The following is a 12,609-nucleotide window of genomic DNA, read 5'->3' as shown; positions in this document are numbered from 1 at the left end:
GACACCATATGCTTAGGTAGATAAGATAGCATATTTATCTGCGCACGATAAATGGAAATTTTCTGAGGCTTCATTGGCAATATTAGCTATATAAATTTAAACGTATTTACATACATATATGTATATGTTCTTTTCCAAATTTATTTATCGATATCATATTTGGTTGCACTGTGTTAAGAGTGACTCACACAAAACCAAAAAAAAAGCACAAAAATTAAAAAAAAAATTATAAAATTTCATCTATATTTTTAATAAAATAAAAAATGTATCTGTAGTTATAAACCCTTCACTTAAGTCGAGCTCATTATTGCAGCAGATCAAAACTTCAATTTTCTGAAAAAAGAGTTGATATTTCTGTCCGGTATATTTTAACCGAAATGTGATTTATTTTTTATTTATGCCAGTTTATGAGACTTATACCAGTTGCTTGTTCGATTCGTTCTCCGTACCAGTATTATATTTTTCTGAGCGATACATTTTACTCGAAATGTGATTGATTTATTTTTTTTATTTATGCCAGTTTATGAGACTTATACCAGTTTATTGTCCGATTAATTGTTCGCAAAATCTTTGCAAATCGAAAAAGCAACTTGTTTAAGTCTCGTGTACTGTTCTCAAGGTCTTTGCCAATCGAACAGCCAACTGGTATAAATCTCATAAACTGGTATAAACAAACGAACATTGTAAATCAAGCTTTTGTTTTACTTTTGAGTAGTATCCTAATAAGAGAGCAACACTTTTGTTGTTTTGAAATGCATTTATTACATTTAACAAAAGAGAAAATAAGTGAAAGATAAGCGTGAACAGAAGCAGTGATGTCTAGGAATGCTAGTTCCTTACATGTACAAACCACTAGTGATTAATGGAATTAGCAATTTCTCCCAGTTCTAAAGTGATTTACAGCGAATTCATTTTACTCATAACTGTTTGTATGAGTAATGCCTAAATTTATTATAATTTCAAAATTATAAAACTAAAAATAAATAGTTTCCAACATACTACATGTTTCTCCTACAAATCCAAAAATATTTCACAAATAACAAGCCTTCAAAAACGTAAATAATAAATATCAATTTTAATTATTTCAAAAAATATTTTTAAACTAAAACTTTCCACTTCAACACTTTGAAATATTACCCCTCATTCATCAACTTGGGGCATATTGAACTAATTATATTCATTACGGTACGGTATGAAACGGCTATAAATTCTTCACAATTGAAAATGCCACATCAAAGGCGAACCATAAAACCAACCGCAATTGTTCACAGCTTCCAAGTGGAATCACTTGAAATCCCAACAAACCATATGTTTGCGTTTGTATGTAAGTATGTGTGAGTAGAAATAATGCATAAATTTATGAAGAACGAAAAAAAAAACAAATATTAATAAAAATACGTAAAATAAACAATCAAATTTGATGTGGCTACAAAGTATCAGAAACGCAGCGGAGCAGACTGGCGGTGGAGGACGAGCTGGGGCAACGAGCAATTGAAAAGTGACGGCGATAATTGCAAACAAAGGCAGCAGCAAATAAACATTGCAGAGCTATTAAGTAATATACGAAGGGGCACATATGGTATTCGATATGGACACTCATACGATATGCTAGCAGCAGTGACGTTGCTGGGGGCAACATTGAAGTGCTGCGTGGAAACGTGCTGCAAATAGCCAGTGGCGGTGTGTGTGCTGCCAGCGAAAGGCGGACACAAAATAAATAAATGCAAGAGAGGCCACGAGCAATTGCAAGACAGCCGGAGAGGCAAATGAGCGGGCTAATAGACTGTGAATTAAATGCCTGCGTGTGTGCGTGTCGCTTGGTTGGGCCATGAGCCGCCAATCAAGCAACCAACTGTTGCGCGTCTGTCAATCGAGTTTAATGTTGCAAGTGCGGCATAAATATGCCAGGAGGCATCAAAATAGTGCCAGCAAAGCGTTGGCACACATACTTAACACATACTTTTATGGAAATGTGAAAATTCATATACATATGTACATACACATGTACATGTACATATGTATGTATGTATATGTTATTTATGTGATTTCATAGGTGGAACTCTGGTGGGTTCGCCCGCAAATTTTTAAAAAGAAGTATTAAAGGCATAAGCACTTCAATTTTAAACAAAAAACTAAATAATTGCTTATTATTGAATTAAATTCACATAATTATATAATTTAAATGAAAGGTAAGTTATATTGTAAGCCGTTTTCGGCTTGCCAACTTATTTGGCATAATAACCCTTTTCTAACATATGTGTAAACGATTATTAGAGTTTGTCGGATTTATACCAGTTCATTAAATTTATACCAGTTTAAGATTATTGTAATTTTTTAAATTTATATCGGTTTACGGCATTAATGTCAATATATGAGTTTATACCAGTTTATGATTTTTATGCCAGTTTATGAAATGTATAATAGTTTATTAGATTTGTACCAGTTTATGATATTTATATAATTTGTGATATGTATGTCAGTTTAATAATTTTATACCAGTGTATAGGTTTTGCACCAGCTGATTTTACATTTTCTTGCTCTACAAAGGTAGAAAATCAAAATACTGTGTGAATTTATTCCAGTATTTTGCTTTTTCTGTTCGATATTACACTATATGTAGTTTTGAGACCGATTATGCCAGTGTTTGAGATTTATACCAATATTTGTTCGATTCGCCATTAACTGGTGAATGGAAGATAAACTTTTAATGATTTCAATGTTGAAAGAGGATTTTTGATGGCTTAATTTCAGTTATTAAAACAATTTTTTAAAGGCTCGGAATCTTAATAGTTTCAACTATAGGGCTGGGAGTCAAAATCACCAGAAATATATATGGAATTGTATGTATTATGTACGATCGAAGGGAAAATACCCATGTATAGTAAAGAAATATTGTCTTTCCATTTTTGCTTTGATTTCCATAAACTATTTTACTGTTGACACACATGTATGTGTATATTGGCAACTCTATTAGTGATTTTGCTAGTAAAAAATACGTCTCATAGACCTTTGTGAAATTCGACTTCCCAATATCTGATTATGACTATGAATTGGTGTAAATCGACATACGCACTTTTATCATATCTTTTAGTAAAATATACATACAAACAATTTATATGTAGGCTTACAAAATTGTGTTGGAAAAAATGCTTTCTATGGGCTCTAAGATACAGAGTGGCCATCAGAAAGTAGCTTAAAGTCCATAGAGAATATATTGAGCAATAAATTTGTCGATGGAATTGTATGTATTAACTTTTCAAAAATTGTCATTGGCTCTGAAGATCGAAGGGAAAATACCCATGTATAGTAAAGAAATATTGTCTATCCATTTTTGCTTTGATTTCCATAAACTATTTTACTGTTGACACACAGATATATACTTATACATACCTACACCAGCAACAGTTGACACCATAAGGGTCCCTATATAACATATACATATGTATGTATGTATGTATATAAATATATGCAGCTATGCGCGCAAACGGTAATCATATGTATATACGTATATACGCATGTTTGTATGTTTTTGTATTTAACTATACAAATTTATGTGTCCAGCAAGTGAGGTCACTGGCGTTGGCCCCGCTAAAAATGGAAGCATGATTGCGGTGTCGCGTATGTGTGGCGACTTTAACTGTTCACTTCCTGAATACGATGGCCCGCATAAGTAATAGATCGCTGAATTAAATATAAACACAAAATGTACATATGTGTGTTGTAGTTTTTGAGTATATGTATGTGTGTGGCTGATTAGACTTTGACAGGCATGGATAGAGAATACACAGCTCTAATACTTTAAAATATGCAATAAATATACTTATATACATATGTACATATATTGAAGTGCTATTTTGCCATATCGGTCAACATTTATGTACATAGTATATACATTGTATGTAAGTATGTATGTAGCTATTTTCTTAAGCGGCGTTGCTCAACACAGTGTCGTTGAGTTAGAATTTCCATTTCAATTAGCATTTTGGCGGTATACAAAGTGTACTAGCAGACTGACAAATGCATGGGTGTATTTGTATATACATACATTTTATATACATATATGTACAACATATACGTACATATATGTATGCCATGAATTACCACAAATTTATTCTCTTTCCGTCATTTCACTGCCTTAAGTGGAAGTACTTTCGAATGTCTATCAATAAAATTATGGATTTTTGCCTTACGACTGTTGTTAGTGTTGTTGTGGAGTATGCACAAATAATAATTATAACATAGTGCAAACGGTTATACGCATAAAAAGTTAACATAATCAATTTTAAGTTAAGTTATGGGCGTTAAGTTGTGATTACATGCATACATATACATATAATTACACATGTACATGTATTGGTGCCTTCTCAATTACGGTTCCGCTGCTATCAAGCAGAATTCTTAGCTGCCTGATCACGTTTAAATGTACATACACTGCGTTTATGGATATAATTAAACCTGAAACACAGTATATTTACTTACATATGTATGTATATATATACATATTTGTACCAACCACTTCAACGTATGTACATACATAAGCATAGTTGTAATTATGTATGGGACAATTTGATTTGTTTATTTGTACACGTAGGCGTATCGTATGGATACCATGTAAGTATGTATGTATGTGTATATTATTGAAGATATGTAAGATTGATAGCTGTCTTTTGTATTTAGTTTGATTTGTTTATATTTCGTAAATACGTTTTATACAAAAATATATTAAAAAAAAAATAAATTATTGAAAAATTATTGCCAAAGGAAATTACGAACGTACATACATAAGTATATAAAATATAAGGCAGATAAAATAATAATTTTTTTTAAGTAAATTATTAGAAATAATGAAACAAAAATTTATTCAAGCATAAATATTGAATAAATATTCCGTCCATTCTAAATGAAGTTTGATCATAAGCGTAGGAATAAACCCACTCTCTGTAAAGTAATTGTTCTGTTGGAATCAAAAATCTTACACTTAAAGATTGGGAATCCCTGGTTTATTTTCGTTTTTCAAAGAGATGCCAAGTCTTGCACGAAATTATGGTCCTGCAGAAGGTAACTTGCATTTTTTAAACTAAACTTAAGGAAAATTTAAAATACCACCTAGGCAAAAACTTAAATTAATAAAATATTTGAAACTAGGTCGCAACACCTAAAGGAATTTTTTCATGATAATTAAATTACGGTATGATCTTGCCCATAAATACATATGTTTCTCATTCATGGTTGCCACCTTATTCTGAGAAAATAAATGCACATAAAAGCTTTAACATTTTGAACAAAGAAAGTTTTTATTGTTTATATTACTAAAATCAAAGAAAAAATTTTTAATTTTGAACTTCAAAAACTCAAAATTAATTAATATGAGTACACCAACAATTATACAATTATATAAAGAAAAAGCCAAGAAAAGCCATCATAACAGTTTCGAACCAAGTTAGTTTTTAATATATTTTTAAATCGATAAAAAATATTGGAAGAAAAAACTTAATATTAAATTTTAAAAACTCAAAAACGATCACAAATGTCCACTAATAACTGTAAATTGGAATTAAGTAAAATAACGAATAATTTTATTATACTTGTATAAGCAAAACATAATAAATTGGTCATAATTAAACACCATTGTGACAAAAAAGTACCCGTAAGTTGTAAATAAAAAAAATTATCTTCAATTAGGGTTGCCACTTCGTGCCGAGAAAATAAAAGTCTAGCAAGAATTCACTTTTTTATAATTAGGTACTTATAAATTTTAAAAATTTATTGCCCCGACTTTGGATATCGAGTTTAGAATTTCGAAATCTTCAGTTTTGTAATAAAGAAGTTACCAATTATTGAACCTTGAATATAAGTTAAATTACTGTGTATAACCATGTTAAAACATGTGGCGCAAAAATTACCTTCCGATGTTTTTTGGAAAATGAAAAACTTTTTTAAAAAATGGAAAATTTTGATTCTGCTTGTGGATTATTTTTATTTGGTCTTTGAAATTTTTTTACATCAAGTCTAGAACATGATATCATGTAAATGACCACCGCCACAGTTCATTGTCATTTGAGCCCTTTTTATGGCATTTTCCATCACTTTGGCCAGAACTTCCGGCGATAGGTCCTCAAATTCTTGACGGATATTGTCTTTAAGAGCTGCAAGAGTCTGAGGCTTGTTGACATAAAGCCGCGACTTCAAAAAGCCCCATTTTGCATTTCTAACCAAATTTGGTGTGCGTAATCATTGCGAAACGTAAGCCTACGAGTAGTACAGAGCCTTCAAGGACGGACGAGAGATCGTTGAATCGTTGAAGACATGGCGACTGGACGACCTTCGACCTCTTCAACTGATGAAAATATTAAAAAAGGTGAAGGATATGGTGCTTGAAAATCGTCAAGCAAATGCTGGAGAGATGTCAAGAAAGCTCGACATCTCTCGCCAGCCCGTGTAAATGATTTTGGTGGACATGTCCTTGCTCGACTTGTCCCGATAAAGCTGATTTTTTTTTTCAAAAAGAGTGCGGTAAACAGGTCTCCTTGGACAAGCTTGGTTGTGCAAATTCCTGTCCCACATTCATGGAGAGCATTATAACTGCCGATAAGACATGGGTTTATGAGTTTGGCATGCAAAGAAGTCAACAATCATCGGAATGGAGAAAAAAAGGCGAGCCGAAACCCAAAAAAAAACCACGCCAAAGCCGCTTAAAAATCATGGTAATACTTATTATTATTTTTTCGATGGTTTGGTGAATCATAAATAAGTTTCGGAGGGACAGACAATCAACAAGGATTCATGAGAATATCCGTCGAAAGCGACCGTTATTGTGGAAGAACAATTCATGGATTTTACACAATGATAATGAACCATCGTTTCGAGCCACGAATGTGAACAAATTTAAAGTCAAAAACGCAATGAATACCATCGATTAACCATCGTATGCACCAGATTTGGCTCTGTGTAATTTTTTTTTGTTCCCCAAACTAAAATTGCCGCTGCATGGAATCTGTTTTCAGTCAATCGAAGAGATAAACAAAATTCGCTGAAGGAACTAAATGCCATTCCAAAAAGTGCTTATAAAAAGTGTTTCGAAGATTGGAAAAATCGTTGGCATGGGTATGTTAAATCTGGTGAGGACTACGTTGACAGCAACAAAATAAATATTGATGAATAATTAAATATTTTGCGATTTATTTCCAATTTCCGGGTAATTTTTGCTACAAATATACATACATATGCATATATCTAATTTAGAATTTCGAAATCCTAAATTATTAATAAAGACATTACCAAGTGTTGAAATTTGAATTGAATTAAAGAAAACACATTTCATTTGGGACATGCTAACAACAGTTAAAGATCTTTACATTGTCAATAATTTTACCATATAACTGTTTTTATAGGACTCGTAATCTTATCATAGGACTCGTAGTTCTACTATAAATCGATATAAACCGTTTTGAGCGCTTAAAAATTTAACCACTCTCCTCCCCTTTCTATTTCCAATGGATGTTTTGCTATCATAATTTTACCATCGGAAGTATGGAAATATGAAATTGTAAAAATAAGAATCAAGTTTGCCGGGTAAAGTCACCTTTGTAGTACTTAAGGTCACAAAAAACAGCTGAGGAAAGTTTGGCAAGAGCTTAAAAACTTGAACAAGTGTGCTATGGTATGCTCAGAAACTTAAATACATCAAAAAACTAAATATGTAAGTAATGCACAAATTTGAAAGTTATGGGCTCAAAACACTTTACCTAAAAAATTACTTACAAGCAACTTCAAGGCAGCTTCTTCTATTGACAATACCACGAAAGACTCTTATATTTCAAACCCACAAGCAAACTAGCTTCAAGCCGCCAATAAACTTTTTGTTTAGTCAATTAATTCCGTTTGGTAGTTTTGACTGCCACAAAATCATGCACACACCAACACAAAACCATAAGCACCTCAAGCAACTGCTGGCAGTCAAATAGTGTTGGCAACGCGGTAAATGAAACAAAAGCTTAAACGCAAGCAATACATCATTTTGAGGAAGTGACGGTGAGTAAAGCTAACAAAATCCACAAAAGGATTAAAAGCGCGCGCAGAAAATTTACGAAAACCTGTGCGAGCGCACACACGCATATACATACCAATGCAAGCCATTTACAGTGCAAACCAAATGACTATGCTGACGGTAGTTGCGGCAGTTTTGTGTTGTTTGTAAAACACCGAAAATTTGTCGCCACCCAGAGACGCCCGAGTTGGTGTTGCAAGTGAGCTGAAGCTTAAGCGCAACAGCAACCAAATAGCAACAGCAGCTGAGCCAGACAACAGCTGGTTAATACACACACACATACAGTTAGATGGTATATATGTATGTATGTATGTATGTAATATAAGGCTAGATACCCAGCAAGTTGGCAAGCGGCGGCATTGGCAAGCGCGTTGACATCGCCATTTAAATAGCGTTTCCCTTGCGTGTGAGTATGTGTGTGTGTGGGTATGTATGGCAGAGTGCTACTAGAGCACTATGAAGCCACAGAAACCCAGTTGGAAGACAGCGAACCGCGCGGAGACAGCATGACAAGGGGCGAGATATGCAAAGAGCACTTTCGAGCGCACACACACACACAAAACTACCAATACAGATACAGATATAACCGCCGTGTGGCAGGATGACAGTGTCTGTGGCGCACATGCAACAGGAAAATCCCTTAATTGGAATAAATTAACTATTATGTGTGTTGTACGCAATGAAGGTGTTGTTGGCGCTGTTGTTTTTATTATTGTTGCTGTTGTTATTGTTATTATTACTATTGCTGCCTTAGTTTGCTGACTGCATGCTAGCGAAGAAGATTTTGTTGTCACTGTTGCTGGGCGCTTTATTGGTATTTATAATTGTTGCTGTTTTGTTGTTGATTGTATGTGTATGTTTGTATATATTATATAAGTGTGTGTGCGCATTTGTTGTCATTTTTTGACTAAAAGCGTGTTTTATTGCCTTTGTAGCTTTTTGAGCTCGCTTTGGCGAAAATATGCGTAAGGATGTGCAAATACACTGAGAAAAATTTGTGAAAGAATTTTTGTTTTATAAAATTTAATTTTTTTTATAAAAGTTTACGTTTAAATGTTAGTTAATGTGAGTGTATATAAATTTTGGTTATAATTTTTTTTTGAATTTTGTGTAGTGTAGCCGGTCAGTTCAATTTTCTGAGCTTTAATTTGAAACTTTTTGAAACAAAATTGGTTAAAATATCAATTTCTTACAAAAAGTTGGTTAAAAATAAGAAAACTTGTAAACTTTAGTTTTATAGAAGCTAGAATATGTTCATATATGAAGAAATTTCAATGGAATTTTGAGTTTAATCGTCTAATTTGTATGGCAGCTATATAATATAGTGATCCCATTCGGAAAAAATTTTTCGAAATTTGTAGTGTTGCCTTGGAAAATAATATATACCAAATTTCGAAAAGATACCTTGTCAAATAAAAAAGTTTTTCATACAAGAACTTGATTCCGAGCGTTCAGTTTGTATGACAAGTATATGCTATCGTATTCCGATTTGTTAAAGTTTTTCGAAATTTATAGTGCTGCCTCAGTAAATAATACATGTTAAATTTTGTAAAGATATCTGGACAAATAAAAAAGTTTTCAATACAAGAACTTGGTCTGATAGTTGAATTTGTATGGCAGCTATATGATATAATAATCCGATTTCTAAAAGTTTTTCGAAACTTATAGTTTTGCCTTAGAAAAGAACATATACTAAATTTCGTGAAGATATCTCGACAAATAAAGAAGTGTTCCATATAAGAACTTGATTCAGTTCGTTCAATTTGTATGGCAGCTATATGATATAGTAAACCGATTTGAAAATTTTTTTCGAAATTTATAATGTTGCTTTAGGAAATAAAATATACCAATTTTCGTACAGATATCTCGCCAAACAAAAAAGTTTTTCAAATAAGGACATGAGTTTGTATAACAAATTGTAAAATAATTCCACATAAATTTTTCTCAGTGTATGCTATTTGTAATTAAAAGAGAATAGATACCATATGGCAAACAGAGAACACATGGTTTCGTAAATCAAGCTAAAATCTACCATATGGATTCGTATTCGTTTTCATTAAGCACAAAAGACAGGAAGGAACACAGCACACATAGGAAAGAACATAGCATAGCGTAACACAGCATAACACATAAGTAGCTGCGCATATTTTACAAACATACTCATACATATCTACAGTTTTATTTACCATAGCGTTATGAGTAAGAAATAACGTCTGTAGTATGTTTGCCTGGCTACTCTGGGAATATTGGTTTTTGTATTTCAAAAAGCATGAAATGAAAATTAATGCACTCGCCCAACAACAAAACAGCAGCGCGTCTTTGCAACGTCGACAAAAAATTCAAAAATGTGTAAGAAACCAACGCAGAAACACAAGCACCGCCATACACATTGCGGCAAACTCAACTGAGATATGGAAAACAACACCGAGTTGCGCAAAAACACTACGTTATAGAACAACAACAACAACACCATGGAAAATGTTGTGGGTTATTGCCAATATAATCACACATGAAATTTCTCACACACACACAGGAGAGTCACCGAAGTCGAGCGATAAGACCTTGGTTGCGAAGGCACACATGGGAGCTATACTCATATGAATGTACATATGTATGTAGATGGGACCAACTAATGAGCATGAACTTGTAACTAAATTGGTGTTTATGTAGGTGGTTCTTAAATGTAGGAATAAAACTTTTATTTGGGTTTGTAAAAAATTCTATGTTGATGCAGTTGTAACCGAAAATACTAGATGAATATAAATTCTATACCTAGCGATTTTAGGTATAAAAGACCAAGTCATGCAAGATAAAAATTCCTCACAAGTACCTCTGAGCATAACTCAATAAACAAGGAGTTGGTGGATAAAATAGACCACATAACCTCACGACGTATTTGGGAGAGAAGGTCACACTAAAAACGAATGGATGGCGCAGGAGCCTGCGACTCGCCAGCAGAACTTACAACGGATTGGGAGCTTAAGTTTATTGCTCGGAGCTGGATCTCGGCTTCCCGAATACTGCAGTATCTTTCAGGTGAAAGTCTCTATCGTTAGGGAAGCGGCTGAGAAGAAGATCAATATGTGCGTCGATCGATAGCTAAGCGCCAATTAAAGCAATAATCTCAGATCGCATTACATAAGATAATCTCTTTAGTAGCGGCTGCCGGAAAGCAGCTGCTTATATACTGGTTCTAGGTCGGGAAACGAAATAGCTGATGATATTGACAAATGCCAGTACAGGAAATACATAAGCCACAATAGGCCTTAAGGTCATGCATGATCGTTGAGATTATGTGCAAGAACCTTGAAGAAAAATTGGCATGATTTTAACTTACTGCAGGAAGGTTGTTCGCCTAAAGACAGGTCACAACTTACTGGCATCACATGCGAGTTAGATGGGCATAAGCATCGATGATACATCCAGAAAGTGTAAAGAAGTCATGAGAAATACGATGGAACACATTATATGATTATGTTCAGCTTTATCTAGAACTACATAGAACTTGCCTTAGATATCTAGGTGCATCGTATTTCAAAAGGCTAGAGGAATTATTGAAATTAGATATCAAATTTGCTGCAAAAGTAGTTTTTTCGCATTTACACAATCGGAAAATAATTTACGAGTCATTAACATTATAGCCTTTGAAAATAAACTAAACAAAGCTTTACAGGTTTGTCATTATTTATAACTGTGAGAAGGAGATAGAGAAATAGAAGGAGGAGAGCGAAAGAAACAGAGTCGGAAATTATGCATTTTTGATTTGTAAATGATAAAAAATCTAGCCTCGAGAGCAACGTTAAAAGATCAGAAAAACTTTAGGCGGATACACTATCGAATTTTGCCGAATTATGCCTACAGATCACTTACTTAAGTGTATAAAGTAATGAAGAGGGTTTTGGTAATTAAAATTTGATTTACTTGCACAAGGAAACATAGTTCTGATTGAAAACTTTATCTGATTTGATTCGCATTATCTCGAACGTCGTACAATGACAGATTGTCATGTTTTCGCGGACCAACTCATTTTGCAGCGCATTGACAAAACGATATATTTTCTAAGTAAATTCCTATAAACCAGGGTAAAAACCTCAAAATTCATTTCATATAAACAACATAAATAAGTTTGGTCAAGCTTGCAAAAGCGATGGATGATTTATCCGTAGAACTAACTAGGTTAGATTTCCTCAACTATAGGTTTCATTTGCTTAAAGGACTGTATTTAGAAAAAGGAAGAGAAAAAAATGTTTTGTCGGTTTTTTACTGGGAGGCTACAATTCAAGCCGAACTGAGTACTATTGCGCAAAAACGACAGTAAGAAGCGAAATTCTTTTCGACAAAAGTTAATATTAAGTAATTTGAGGTAAATGCGTAGATCTATAAAAATTGAGTGTAGAAAATGCGGCAGTAACGCATGAAAGATCCACCAATGAAAGCTTTATCCATGTGTGAAAGCTCTACTCATCTTCTTCTGAAAGCATAAAATATTTGAGGTAAATGCGTAGATCGAGCAAAATTGATCTCAATCGTAGAAGACTATATGATATATGATATCAAAAATA

General features: G+C 33.3%; 1 long non-coding RNA gene across 2 annotated transcripts in view; it reads right to left on the bottom strand.

Moving 5' to 3' along the window:
• Positions 1 to 12,609, bottom strand: part of LOC126756112 (uncharacterized) — a 156,730-nt gene that overhangs the window by 30,028 nt on the left and 114,093 nt on the right. The gene's annotated exons all lie outside the window — the stretch shown is intronic.

The sequence above is a fragment of the Bactrocera neohumeralis genome, chromosome 4, assembly GCF_024586455.1.
Source record: "Bactrocera neohumeralis isolate Rockhampton chromosome 4, APGP_CSIRO_Bneo_wtdbg2-racon-allhic-juicebox.fasta_v2, whole genome shotgun sequence".
Classification (NCBI taxonomy): domain Eukaryota; kingdom Metazoa; phylum Arthropoda; class Insecta; order Diptera; family Tephritidae; genus Bactrocera; species Bactrocera neohumeralis.
This window is presented reverse-complemented; position numbering and strand designations above follow the sequence as displayed.